This window comes from Schistocerca gregaria, chromosome X (assembly GCF_023897955.1).
Source record: "Schistocerca gregaria isolate iqSchGreg1 chromosome X, iqSchGreg1.2, whole genome shotgun sequence".
Classification (NCBI taxonomy): domain Eukaryota; kingdom Metazoa; phylum Arthropoda; class Insecta; order Orthoptera; family Acrididae; genus Schistocerca; species Schistocerca gregaria.
The window spans coordinates 555,715,069-555,730,610 of record NC_064931.1 but is presented as its reverse complement, the minus strand read 5'-3'; positions in this window follow the sequence as shown (position 1 = coordinate 555,730,610).

Sequence of the window (15,542 nt, the reverse complement as noted above, 5' to 3'; positions counted from 1 at the left end):
AGAGTTAAGTAAATCTTTGTTTTTTTTCATTTATGTAACAAAATGAACTAACATTTAATGTCTTCTAGTTTGATGAGCCTTCTCCCAGAGCAAACAAAGAATTTCTAGTCAGTTGAAAGTGCGCGTCAATTATATTTCAACATTTCCGCCTCGCTAGCTGAATGGTCAGTGCTGTGCAAGGGGACCCGGGTTCGATTCCCAGCTAGGTCAGAGATTTTCTCCGCTCAGGGACTGGGTGTTGTGTTGTCTTCATCAACATATCATACCCCTCGACACGCAACAGGAGGCCCTAGGCATGCGACATTTCATTTTTCATATTTCAACATGTATGATCTGCTACAGGGAAGGCTCTAACCGAAACTGCACACTTTCAGGCAAAGCAGATAGAACGCCAGCTGCTAACTGTTGGACAATTGACATCCTTACTCAACAAATCCATACAACAGCCATGTCGCGAATGGTCACACTACAGAGCAAATTAGTGGCCCACTTTCTTGCCTGCAAATAACATGTATGTAGTGTAATGCTTACTTTTTGTCCATCATTGGTCCTGAAATGTATAGGGTCTGTGAGAAGTTATGTGCCAAAACTGTTCCTGAGAAAATCACATATGACTCCCTTGTGAAATTTCTAGATGAATATTTTGACAATCAAATCCATGCCTCTCAGTTTAAATTTTTTCGTCTGGAGCAGCAGCCTGCTGAGGTAGTCAAACAGCGGATAGCAGAACTCAGAGGTCTCACCAGACATTGCAAGTTTAAATGTGGAATTAACTGTAGTGACATAATGTTATGTGATGCCATAACTGAGACTTTATCTGACACACGCAATTCTAAATCTGCCTGACCCTGATTTAAGAACAGTTCTGTCTGTTGTGAAATTACAAACCATTGTAGACTCAACACAGTTTGATTTTGAGGTTCCTTGCATTTCATTTGTTAATAGTGCACCAGACACTCAGTCTCATGTACGGAATAGTGTTCACGTATTTCAGACAAGAGCTCGTATAAACAGTACAAACAATAACAAGAGTAAAGGTAAATATTTCAAATCTCATAGCACACGGCATTTGTTACAAAACTCTGGGAGAAAATTGTGTCCTCAGTGTTCTTCGAGGCTTGATTGGAAGGATTGTCCATGTCAGCTAGTTGCCTTCGGTGTGGAAGTGAAGGTCACATTCAAACTCTACGTTTACGTGGCAGAAAAGGCAAAGGTGACAGGCGCCGTAGTGTTAGCACATGGCGGCTACAGCAACGCTATCAACAAATGTACAAAGTACAGGCTGGGCCACTCACTCTGCTGTGAGCCGAACCAAGTTCTTCTGCTGCAATACGGAGGCATACAAACAAACTTTTTATTCATTTTAAAGTAGATCATAAGACCAGTAAATTGCAGTTGGACAATCTTATCTTCCCGCACATACTATACTGTATACCAGTATGGAGAGAAGCAGCAGATGTACATATTCACAGATTTTTAAAACTTAAAACAAAAACCATCAGATGCACAGTTAAACTGGCATCACGAGAATCATGCAAAAACAAATTCAAAGAATTTAAAGTATTGACTATGCCATGTTTGTACATATATGAGATGATGCTTCTTTTAATTTTAAAGTGCACAGCACCTCTAAACAGAGATTTACATAACCATAGTACAAGAGCTACATTTAAGTACCATATCTGCAGCGAAAGATTGAAAATGACAGGTTGGGACCCTGTAAGTGCAGGAAGCTTATTTTATAAGAGACTACACCTAGCATAAAGGAAGTGAGCACCTTCAAAAGAAAACTTGAGGACCATCTCATCTCTGTATGTTGGTATAAAGTGAAGAATTACTTGCAGGCAAATCCATTGGTTAAACGTAAAGTGGGAAATGGAGTACACTTCCTTTTTCACGTGGAAACAAAATCCTTGAAAGAAGGAAAACGGAAAAGCGAAGATTGGCGCAGAAAATACAAAAGGGAACATACAGATTGAGTGTATTGGTGCGAATATGATTTCAACGAGTTTTCACAATGCGTATATGTCTAAATATTTTCTACAGTATGACCAACATACATGACTCAAAAGACTAGTTTTCATTTTGTCTAAATGTGTTAGTATTAGCAAGTAGTATGAAACAATGTGTAACTTTGTTTACTTTCCTTAAATATGCAAGACTGTTGCACAAATTAATCTATCCTGTTAGTATATTTCATCATAATATTTTAAAATTGATTATATATGAACTATTAAACAAAAATGTGTTTTTACATGTCTGCGACATATTTCTAAGAATTTAATTTTTTCCGTATCAAGCTGTAATAATTGCATGTGTAATATCGTTGCAAAATATGATCTATGTACAAAAACTAAACTAAAGTATAATTGTGAAAGTGTTACTGGTGCAGGATTTTGTGCACAATCTGACCTCTCGATTATGTCCCATAAATGTTCGACAGGACACATGTTGGGCCATCTGGGTGGCCAAATAATTCGTTTGTACTGTTCGGAGTGTTCAACAAACCAACTGTGAACAATTTTTGCCCAGTGAATGGCATCGATGTTTGGAAACATGAACCCCATGAATCATTGAAGATGGCCTCCAAGTAGCCGAACATAAACATTTACAGTCACTAATTAGTTCAGTTGCACCAGAGGACACAATCTATTTCACATAGACAGAGCTAATACCATTATGAAACCACCACCACCTTGTGCAATGCCTTGTTGAGAACTTGGGTCTATGGCTTCGTGTGGTCTGCTCTACTCTTGAACCCTACCACCAGCTCTTACCAATTGGAATTGGGACTCATCTGACCAGGTCTGACAGGGCCCCAGTTTTCAGTTTCCAACGGTCCATCCGATATGTCATGAGCTCAAGACAGGCGCTGCAAGTGGTGCTATGCTGTTAACAGAGACACTGGCATCGGCCATCTATCACCATAGCCCATTAACGCCAAATTGCGCATCACTGTCCTAAGTCAAACGTTCGTCGTAAGTCCCACACTGGGTTTTGTGCTTATTTCATGCTGTGTTTCTTGTCTGTTACCACTTACAGCTCTCTACAAACGCCACAGCACTCGGTCATTAAGTGAAGGCCATCAGCCACTGCGTTGTCTGTGGTGGGGGATAATGCCTGAAATTTGGTATTGCCAGTACACCCATGACACAGTGGATCTCGGAACATTGCATTCCCTATCAGTTTCAGAAATGGAATGTCCCATAGGTCCAGCTCAAACTACCATTCTGCGTTCAATGTATGTTAATTCCTGTTGTTTGGCCACAATCACGTCTGAAATCTTTTCACATGAATCACCTGAGTACACATGACAGCTCTGTCAATGTTCTGCCCTTTTATATCAAATATACATGAGACTACCCACATCTGGATACGCACCTTTGTCCCCTTAGTGTAAAGTATAAGTAGAATGTTCTTTACTAGAGGCACAATGCATCCATTAGAATGGTGAAACAATTACGAGTAACAATATTGCTAGGCACGCAATACTTAACTCCCCGCTCAGCTGACATGTGACAGTGTAGGCAGCACTGGAAGGGCAAACTGGCGACATCACAAGCATTCTCCATCTGCATCTGTGCAGAATGCTTCACTCAGCCGCCGTATTAATGATAGAGGGTACTTTTCTTGATGAATATTGCATAAAAATCAACACCTATTTCTTTCAGGCACTGTTTATAATGTACATGTTTTACAGATTTTTTGTTTGTATCAGGTAATGCAGCACACTTTCTAAAAAAATCAGAAGTATTTTGAATATTTTTGAACCTGCTTAGGGTTATTAAAAGAATTACAAAGAAATTTATGCAATTTTTTTCCAAAATGCTTCCTCAAATTGAGGTACCAATATTATACATTCGAAAGAGATAACATTTTTACCAGATATCCATGACATGATAGCTGAGGCGCAAGACTTGTTTAATTCCACCTATTATATATATTACAATGATAAAAAATATAAAAAATATCAAAACTTACATTTTAATTTTTAATATTTTTCCTAATAAAAAGTTTATTTTTTTCTATAATTTAGTTGATTCTGCAATAAAGCTTCGGTCTACTACGTAAGTATGGACTATTGCATGTTACAGAAAAAAATTAGAGTAATGCTTTACAAACTTTAGGAAATATTTGAACCTGAATTCTGAAAAATACAACTTGTGGGAAATTGCTAACGAAGATATGGGTCCAATTAAACAGTGCCTCAGAACATTCCTAAAACATAGTCTTCATCCTGCAGCATTTCCTCATCTTCAAGCTTCCTCTTGGCATTCCTGTTAGCACTTCTTGCTTCTTTGGTAACTTGAAGAGCGAATCTTTCAGCTTCATTCGCCTGTTATTTGTCACACGCAAGCAACTGATTTTCCATGTTAGAGCCACATTTTATGCCTAAATTTCTCAGAGTTTCCAACCATCCTATCACTACATCATTGAAACGTATCACTGCATGTAGTACACCAACTTTCTGAGTGCCCCATGAAGACATTTACTATGCGAGACAGGGTCACTCAGGTCTCTAAACTTTGGTTTTATTTCATTCATAACAGGTTCAGGACGAGAATGCTTATGATGGTATATTTGACCAATTTCTTTTGCTTTTTGGTAACCACACCAATAATCTGTTCCTCTGGGGCAATTTATGAAAGTAGGTGGCCCATACAGCTTACCTCATTGCTGTAACATCATTCAGAGGTGCAGTTCGTCTAATGACCCGTCCATAATAACGCTGAAGGAGGTCTATTTCAGTTTCTGTCAACCTGCCTCGTCCAGACAGAGATTTTCTATCAGATAGCAACTTGTCTTTCATTTCTCTTCGTAGCTTCCTCAATTTAGCCTATGTACTTCGTATATCTAACGTTATAAATAGACACCGCATAGAGCGAAGTCCAGAGTGCTCACACAACAATTGTAAGCTCCTAACCACACCAATAATGCCTCAAGTCATTAATTTTTGAATAGCTTGCAGGTCATATAGACAGCTGAACTGTTGCAGATATAATTGTTACACAAGTGACTAATAGTGGAAATAAAATCAAGGCAATGTTGGTTATTACATTACAGATGATTTTCATCAATCGGGACTTTCATTTGCAGACATGAAATATTTTATAACGCTTCCTGTAGCACAGTTCTTATGATAAATTTTAACTAATGTATAGCTTGCCAACAATGAAACAGTCACTTGTTTATTCCTACTAGTCATCACAAAAATGCGAAGTGTCTCTTGGATGACAAAAACAAACATTTTTCTTAAACTAGACACACCTGATAAAAGCAAAATTAATGCATTTGGGCACTTCACAGTACTTACTAATTTTATTTAGACAGAACTGGAATGGAGTAAAAAATGCTCGTGGCCATTGAGCTGTATATTATGCTGCGTATCAGACATACTCCAAATTGATAAGCCATGGTGATACAAGCTGACAAATGCACAAATATCTAAAGTTTAACAATATAGCTCGACTGATAAACCTGAAATGACAAATAGGTATCGGAAATTATATTCATCCGACAATTTTCTGAAAAATGCTTCACATTGTACGAAAATTTCCTTATTGAGAGACTGCATCACACTATTAGTTCATAGTAGAATCCTAATTACATGAACAGTCGTTTCCTCTTCCACCTAAAGACAGAGGTATTGTTATGTCCAGGCCAAGAGCCAACAAAAACAATGAATTATTTTCTGCAGCTGGGAAGAAGACGTGTTGGATGTACTATTGAGACTTATTCTGTCCCATTTTTCCACATTTAGCTACATCGATTACAAGATTTTTTGTAGCTAAACAATTGTCTCTTAAATTCTTTATCCTAATTTTCCCTTAGGTTCTTGAAGAAAGTTATTAAGCAGTTGAAATAGTAATCCACTGGTGTAGTTGAGGACGAACATTTGTCGACTACAAACCGATTCTGTCTTTTTTCGTTCGAAATGATGAAGAGAAATTTGCACACAGTTAATGCACGAAACCTGTCTGGCTATATACACAGCATCTTAGGGAACAATAAGAAGCTTCGATTTGACATCGGCTACCAATTTCTCTATAGTATTACTTATTAATGACATCTCCTCTACACGTTTACCTGAGATAAACTTCGTGATTTTGCGACTTCTTTTTCCGTATAATTTCCTGGATCTGTTTCACCAGGCCGAAAGAGCCTGGAAGTCAGTAATAGCTATCTCTCTTGCAATTCAGGGGGCCCAGTCTCCTAGATCTCCCTTCGTAATGGTGCACAGATTCTCACGAAGAGCTCTAAATCATTTGAATAGCCTAGTTTTCATTTCACACTCTGGCGAGTTCTAATTTGGCGCGTATTTCGTACTTGTGTGAATTACTTTTCTATTTATATAATTCACTTTCCGATATTACGAAACGAAACCAGCATTACACAGTACTCCTTCATTTAACTAAAAATTTGTAGCCTGTTCTTTCTCACTGAAAGCTCTTACTATACATCATTTGTTTCGACTGAAATATGCCATTGTAAAACCATTGCATAAAAAGGGGGATATGTCAGAGGTCAACAACTACCGCCCAATCTCTCTTCTGACAGCTCTATCAAAAATTTTTGAGAAAGTAATGTATTCAAAAGTAGCCTCCCACATTTGTAAAAATAAAGTACTAACAAAATGTCAGTTTGGTTTTCAGAAAGGCTTTTCAACAGAAAATGCTATATACGCTTTCACTGATCAAATATTAAATGCTCTGAATAACCGGACATCACCCATTGGTATTTTTTGTGATCTCTCAAAGGCCTTTGATTGTGTAAATCAGGGAATTCTTTTAGATAAGCTAAATCATTATGGTTTGAGGGGGGCAGTGCAAAAGTGGTTTAATTCATACTTAACTGGAAGAATGCAGAAAGTTGAAATAAGCCGTTCATGTAATGTTAAAACAACAGCTGATTCCTCAAACTGGGGGGGGGGTGGGGGGTGTACTATCAAGTGCGGGGTCCCACAGGGTTCGGTCTTAGGTCCTTTACTGTTCTTGATATATATTAATGACTTACCATTCCACATTGATGCAAAGTTAGTTCTTTTTGCTGATGATACAAGTATAGTAATAACATCCAAAAACCAAGAACTAAGTGATGTAATTGTAAATGATGTTTTTCACAAAATTATTCAGTGGCTCTCAGCAAACGGACTCTCTTTAAATTTTGATAAAACGCAGTATATACAGTTACATACAGTAAATGGCACAACTCCAGTAATAAATATAGACTTTGAACAGAAGTCTGTAGCTAAGGTAGAATTTTCTAAATTTTTAGGTGTGTCCTTGATGAGAGGTTAAACTGGAAGCAACACATTGATGGTCTGCTGAAGTGGCTGAGTTCAGCTACGTATGCTATTAGGGTTATTGCAAATTTTGGTGATAAGAATCTCAGTAAATCAGCTTACTATGCCTACTTTCATTCACTTCTTTCATATGGCATTATATTCTGGGGTAATTCATCGTTGAGTAGAAAAGTATTCATTGTTCATAAACGTGTAATTAGAATGATTGCTGGAGCCCACCCACGGACACCCTGCAGACATCTATTTGAGGATCTAGGGAGCCTCACAGTAACCTCAAAGTATATATATTCACTTATGAAATTTGTTGTTAATAATCCAGCCCAGTTCAAAAGTAATAGCAGTGTGCATAGCTATAACACCAGGAGAAAGGATGATCTTCACTATGCAGGGTTAAACCTGACTTTGGCACAGAAAGGGGTAAATTATGCTGCCACAAAAGTCTTTGGTCACCTACCAAACAGCATCAAAAGCCTGACAGATAGCTAACTAACATTTAAAAATAAATTAAAAGAATTTCTAGATGACAACTCCTTCTACTCATTGGCTGAATTTTTAGATACAAATTAAGGGGGGCAACAAACAAACAAAAAGCAGCTTAAACATTAGTGTCACGCAATATTTTGTGTAATGTAATATCTTGTACAGACATCTTTTATTAACCGACATGTTTCACATCATTACGAAGTGTCGTATTCATGATCTATGGAACAAGTATTAATGTAATCTAATCGAATTGTTCTGGGTTTTAATTGGCACAGCAATCAGTGCTCGAACCAGAGTTCGGCTCGATCGAGTTATTTCCTTTTTTTGCTAAGAATTCCACAATATGTAACGAAATCTCATCATTCGAAGGAACGGCCAACTTAACTAATAAATCACACATATGTAGGTAATCAGGATCTGCAGGTGATTTTGATTGCATATCACGTTCCTCACATTTAATTTTTGCAAGGCTGAAAACATTAAATGGATTCCATATTACTGTGAAACTCTGGAACCTGCACATAAACAGATGCTGTTAATAAGCACATACGAAGTAATCACAAAGAAAATGAATTCAGTTTTATCTCTATTGTTAACACTTAGCGATAATACAAAAGCAACTGCTAATTATTGTGGATATTAAATGAGTTGTAAATCCGAGCAAGTAGTGATTGTAAGCATTTGTGAAAGAGAAACTATCAACGGAAACTGAAATTTGCTTTGCAAATTAGAATCACATTCTGCCGTGTTATCTGTTTATTGATTTGCTGTCAACCAAGGATACTATGATGAGACAAAACATCATGACCACTTTCTTAATAGCTTGTTTGCCTGTCTCAGAACGAAATACATCACTGATTACGCGTATCACGAATCCGACAGTTCGTTTGTAGGTTTATGGAGGTGTGTAGCATTAGACTGCTATGCATACGTCATGTAATTTGTGTAAATAACGGACCGCTGATTTGCGTATGAGGTGATCCCACCCAGTTAGGGACCCAGATTGGCTCCATAGGACTTACACAAGGTGAATTTCGTCACCGAGACATCAAGGTGAGTTCACTATAATGTGCCTCACACCTCTGTAGTACGGTTCTGGCTCAGAGATATGGACAATTATACTGCTAAAAAGCAACATCGCCATGTGGGAAGAGGGCATGAAGGGATGCAGACCGTTTGCACCTGGCAGTGTTTCTTTGAATACTATCACATGTCCCATGCAAGTGCAGGAGAATATCTCCCATAGCATAATACTGCTCCCACCAGCTGCGTCCGAGGCGCGCTACACGTTTCGATCCACCGTTCAGCTCGATGACGCCGATTGTGGTGACAACTGTCGACCTAGTCTAACAAAAATGTGATTCATCCGAGGAGCCAACATGTTTCCATTGGTCGACTGTCAAATCCCGATAGTCCTGTGCCCACTACAGTCGTAAATGAGGACGTACAAAGCTCAACATGAGAAAACATAGAGGTGGCCTGCTGTGGAGCTCCATTTCCAACAGTGTCCAATGAACAGTGTGCGCTCCAATAGCATTGTGCTCTTTCGTCAGAGATGACACACGTCACCAACTATTATACTTTACAGAGCAGACACGCCTCTGAATCTCACGTTCTGTGAAGAGTTGTAGACATCCAACCATGAGACAAGTGTAATGTGCTGCGAATGCATAGAAAGAAAGATCCTTAATCATTTAGCTACATTATAGCAGGTCAGCAACTGGAAACAGTTAATTCCATAAAATATCTGAGAATAGGCATTAGGAGAGATTTAAAATGGAATTATCACATAAAGTATATCATCGGTAAAGCAGATGCCAGACTGAGATTCATTGGAAGAATCCTATGGAAATGCAATCCGAAAAGCAAGGAAGTAGGTTACAGTACACTTGTTCGTCCACTGCTTGAATATTGCTCACCAGTGTGGGATACGTAGCAGATAGGGTTGATGGAAGAGATAGAGAAGATCCAACGGAGAGCAGCGCGCTTCGTTACAGGATCATTTAGTAATTGTGAAAGTGTTATGGAGATGACAGATAAACTCCAGTGGAAGACTCTGCATGAGAGACGCTCTGTAGCTCAGTATGGGCTTTCGTTGAAGTTTCGAGAACATGCCTTCACCGAGGATTCAAGCAATATATTGCTCCCTCCTACGTATATCTAGCGAAGAGACCGTGAGGATAAAATCAGAGAGATTAGAGCCCACACAGAGGCAATCTTTCTTTCCATGAACAATGAGTACCAATAATGGTACTCAAAGTACCCTCTGCCTCAGGTTGTAGGGAACATCAAAACAAATATTTTCCCCTAATGTAATTTTTCCCTATGAGGAGTATTTAAACTGTTAGAGAAAGATTCCTTGGTGGCAAATTAATTAAATCAACAAATAATTTTCTATTTTTTTTATGACCAAGAGACAACACATTAACATAACCCAATTTCAATTATAGTAGATTTTCAAAAATGCCTCCTTTGACACGTAAACAAAGGCTACACCATTGTATCATGTTCTTTTTGACACGGGCAAAAATCCCAGGAGTATCCTGAATTGTTCCTACTGCTGCTACTATCCAGGACACCAGATACTCTTCTGATGCAACAGGAGTTGCATAAACATTGTTGCGCATATCTCCCCACACAAAAGGCCAGAGGGGACATGTCTGGGGATCGAACAGGCCATAATACAGGACCACCTCTGCCAATCTACGTTTCTAGACACAGTCGGTCCAGGAATCGACGCACACGACGACTGATATATGCTGGCACGGCAGGGGTGGCCGAGCGGTTCTAGGAGATACAGTCTGGAACCACGTGACCGCTACGGTCGCAGGTTAGAATCCTGCCTCGGGCATGAATGTGTGTGATGTCCTTAGATTAGTTAGGTTTACGTAGATCTAAGTTCTAGGGGAAAGCTGACCTCAGAAGTTAAATTCCATAGTGCTCAGAGCCATTTGAACCATTTTTTTAGGCAGGCGCCCGGTCATGCTTCAACCACATGTGTTTTTTTGTAGGGAGTGGGACGTCTTCCAGCAATTCTGGCAATGCTCTGGCGATAAAATTGTAATAGTGCCTGCCATTTAATGGTCTAGGTAGCAGATAAGGCCCAATTAAACAGTCCCCAACAACACCAACCCACACATTAACGGAGAACTGCACTAGATGAGCGCTATTAACTATGGCATGTGGGTTATCCTCACTCCAAACATGCGAATTGTGCATGTTGAAGACTCCATCATGCCCGGCCGTTGCTTCATCGGTAAACAACACACAGGATGGAAATGTAGGATGCATTTCACACTGTTCCAGGTACCACTGCGAAAACTGTGCTCTGGGTGCATAATCAACTTCTTCCAGGTTGTGGACATGCTGTATGTGAAATGGACGTAACAAATGCTCTTGAAAGACTGTTCTTACATTTGTCTGATTTGTTTCCACGTTACGTGCAATTGCGTGAGTTCTGATTGAAGGATCCCGCTCCACATGCTGCAAGACTGCTTCCTCAAATTGCAGCGTTCTTAGCATGCGACAGCATCCCTGTCCAGGCAATCTGCAAAATAACCCGGTCTCATGCAGATGTTGGTATACAACAACAAAGGTCGTATGGCGTGGGATACGGCGATTAGGAGATTGTTGTTGATAAACCCGCTGTGCAGCTCGCCCGCTGTGGTGCGCTATGTAGTATGCACCAACCATATAAGTGCTGTCACTCCAGGTGTATCGCTCCATTAGCAAACAGAGACAATGCACTACTTCACTGGTGGACAGCAGTTCCCTACAACTGAAGAGCGTAATACACCCTCTAACAACTGAAGATCGTAATATGGCCTCTAACAATTGAATAGCGTAATACGGCCTTTACCCGTTTAAATAATCCTCATTGGAAAAAATCACATTAGGGAAAAATATTTGATGTCCCCTACAACCTCCAGAGTTTGTCAGTTTAAATGCTTTTCACCCTGTATAAACGCATTATTTGTTGAAAAACCAAGGTACAAAACGCCAGTGATTATTTAATGTATACGTAGTACATAAAGGAGAAATGGCTACGGTCGAATATCTTTTGGAGCGCAATGACCATGAATCATGATTCAAAATAGGCGGTTCTGAAAGCACTCACATTCATTGTAGCGAAAAGTGACAGTTAAATCAGAAATAAAGTTATTGAAACACGAACAACGAAACTGAATAACACATAGGCAGTGCAGTTCAGTTGCTTGTACTCCAAAGTACAGTTTGATAGATACAACAGAATTAAATAAATTAGCTACCAGTGGTCATTGATTTATATCGATAGGACAAGTTGAAAATTTGTATGAGACCCAGTTCGAACCTGGTTCTCCTGCTTACTTTATTGTGTTTTTAATTAGCATGCATAATTATTCAAAACATTAATAGAAGACCGAACAGACACAACAGATTTGAAGTGATAATTCTACATTAAAATAGTTAAAAACTCTTGAGGAAAATATTCATTGCTCCATTTCTTAAATAAATTTTCTGTAGTTTAACATTCTCAAATAACTAAGAATCAACTAGCCAATTAATTTTCTTTTTGTTTGAAAAACAATAAAAATTAAAAAATATGTATAAAATTCTGCTCAATTATAGTGATTTTTTACATCTATTTCATAATTATTTTTATTACTCGATCCAACGAATTCAATACTTTTGTAATCCAAAAGATGATATTTAAAGTTTAGCATTTTTTAATCTTTCTTGTTCTAATTCCGATTCACAGTCAAGAACATATTTAACAATAGGTACCTTAATTTCTATATTGTCAAGAATTAATACAAAAATTGCTAAACATCAATAGAAAAAATAAAAAATGAAATAGATTCTAAACAGAAAATTTAAGTAAACCATATTAGAATGAAATAAACTTTAATTTTCTTACTTTTAAAAATGTTAGATTAGTAGTATTGAGTGATCTAATTATTTATTATTTATCATTATTTTTGAAACTTTTTAAAATCAGGTTCCTTTCTGTTACATTGCTAAAAATTATCTTCTTCGCTCTTACACATTTTATATTTTTATTGTGTTTGCTACTTTCCTGCCTACTATACCAGCAGCAACTAAATGTTGTAATACAGCCAATAATAATGCTTAAATTCTACCTTATCGGTTTGTTAATGCAGTACCAGATTTTGTTTCTTATAAGATGTGGAGTTTTTTTCATAATTGGGGTATCTAATGTTATATACATTTCCACCAGTTTTTATCTCATTTTTTCTATTTATTATTAAATTGTTCATTATTTAATTTGATTTTAAGTGCTTTACATTTAGTTTTAGCACTTGGCAGCAAAGTATAATTATCTGCAAACTTATTAATTTATTTACATTACGATTATATAAAATTTTGATCAAAAATTTTACAATTACATTTTATTCAGATTAAAATTTTATAAAATTTTCATTGATGAATGTATAAAAATATTCTATTGAATATTATAGAATTTTTATAAAAACTTTTATTAAAATTTATAAGAACTTTTCATTTAATACAATTAAAAGGTTCACAATACCCACCCATAATCGTTGAGGTTCATTCCTAATTTTCTTTTTCTTTACATTATTACTCTAATTGCTTTTAGCTAATTATTTTCATTAAATAATGTATAAAAATATTCTATTAAATATTATAGAATTATTACAAAAACTTTAAATAAATATTTATAATAACTTTTCATTTAATAGAAATAAAAAGTTCACAATACCCAACCATAATTGTTGAGATTCATTCCTAATTTACTTTTTCTTTACATCATTACGCTAACTGCTTTTAGCTAATTATTCGCCTAATGAAGCATCTTCAGCATATATTCTTTGTTATATGGTTAATTTAAGTTCCTTATCAGCTATATGTCTTTTTTCTAAATCGTAGTCATCTCTATATGAAATGTCATAATTTATACAAGATTCATCTAATGGATTTATTCCTTTATCACCTCTATCAAATCTTTTTCCTAGTCTTCAGTTGGACTGCCTTTTATAAGGAGGGAGATGTATTTCAAAAGATAATTTATTAATTAAAGTATAAAATTAATATCTTTCTATATTTTTATTCCTCTTATCAAGTATTTGTATTTATTGCCTTCACATGATTATATTTTCTTTTGAATTTTTATCAAAACATAATGTGCCTGAATGATGAAATATACTGGCAAAATTTGATAAATCGACAGCTTCAAATTTTTAATTCATATCATCTACAGTAATCGATCTTTTAATTTAAAGACCCATTAATTCATTTGTACTTCCATATGTTTTATCACTAGCTGTTAGTATATCACATTCAAATTTCATTGGTAATTGACCAACAAATTCAAATGTACCCTAAGGTCTTAACCCAAGAACAGTTTTTTCACTATGGTCGATATATTACACGATTCGTTCACTTAAATTTACCCTTATAATATTTGATGCATGTTCATCAACATTGAACTTTTATTCCCATGATAACCTCTGTTTATTATTTATCTAGTAAATCAGTATTTCTCATTTGCTTGAAGTATAATCTCTATAATATTGTTTGGTTATTTGTGTACCATTAAATTCTTCTAAATAATGTTATGGCTGATGATAAGAACAATTTTGTTTTTTAACTTCTCTATTTTGTTCAATTGATTTTAAAACATTATCAGCAACTTTTCACCTACCTTAATAACTACTTAATGTTCTTTAATATATTTTTCATATTCAGATTTAGGTTTTTAAAATATTTCTGTGTATTTGGTTTTTTTACAATCTCAGTGTCATATTTTCTAAGCACTTTATAATGATAAAAATATTAATGAATTATTTTTAAAGGTTTAAATTTAACGATTATGGTGCTAAAATCTTTAACGTTTTTCTTTTCTTTTGTTGTTAGAAACATTGGAAACGATTATTTTTAATGTTTATTATGTTAAAAAAATTTTACAATTTTTGTTTTTATATGTTGTACTGCGATTATGAGGTTTAAAAAACCTTTATCGTTTTTTGTCTTGTGTATATTGTTAAGAAGTTTTCTTTATCAATTACACTTTAAAAAATCGCTATCGATTTTTGTTTAAACTTATTTAAAGCACTGACTAATGATAATGTAATTTTAAAAAAATGTATGGACTGATGTGAAAGAACCTGGCAGATTAAAACTGTATTGCAGACCGAGACTTAAACTCAGGATGTTTGACTTTTGCTGGCAAGTGCTCTACTGATCTTGTACCCAAGCACAACTCACGACCCATCTTCACAGCTTCAATTCTGCCAGTACCTTGTCTGCTACCTTACACCTTCACAGAAGCTCCTCTGCACACCGTTAAGAAATATTTATTTGATAACTGTATTTCGCTTCATTAGATTTTCTACTCACATCTAGAGTTATAAATCAAAATTTATAACTATTCCAACATTTAGTCCACATTTATTTAAAGTGTTTAAATTTTAAATTTTTCCAGCTAATTCATGACACACATGTTTAAAATTTCATCTTGTCTAAAATATTTGAAAAATTAAAACTGTGTAACTAACTATTTTAGTACTTTTGAAAATGCTTTGGATAAATAAATATAATGTATTCTTTTATATGTTCCTCTGGTAAAACACTTAATATATGTTGACTTTCCAAGAACAAAAACATCAAGTAAAACAATGAATAATACTCACAGTCACCTAATTACACAATTTCATCATTATTTACAATAGAAACATTGATATTAACCTTCCAGGAACTAGAATATAATTACCTAACATTGATGTCGTTCCTCAAC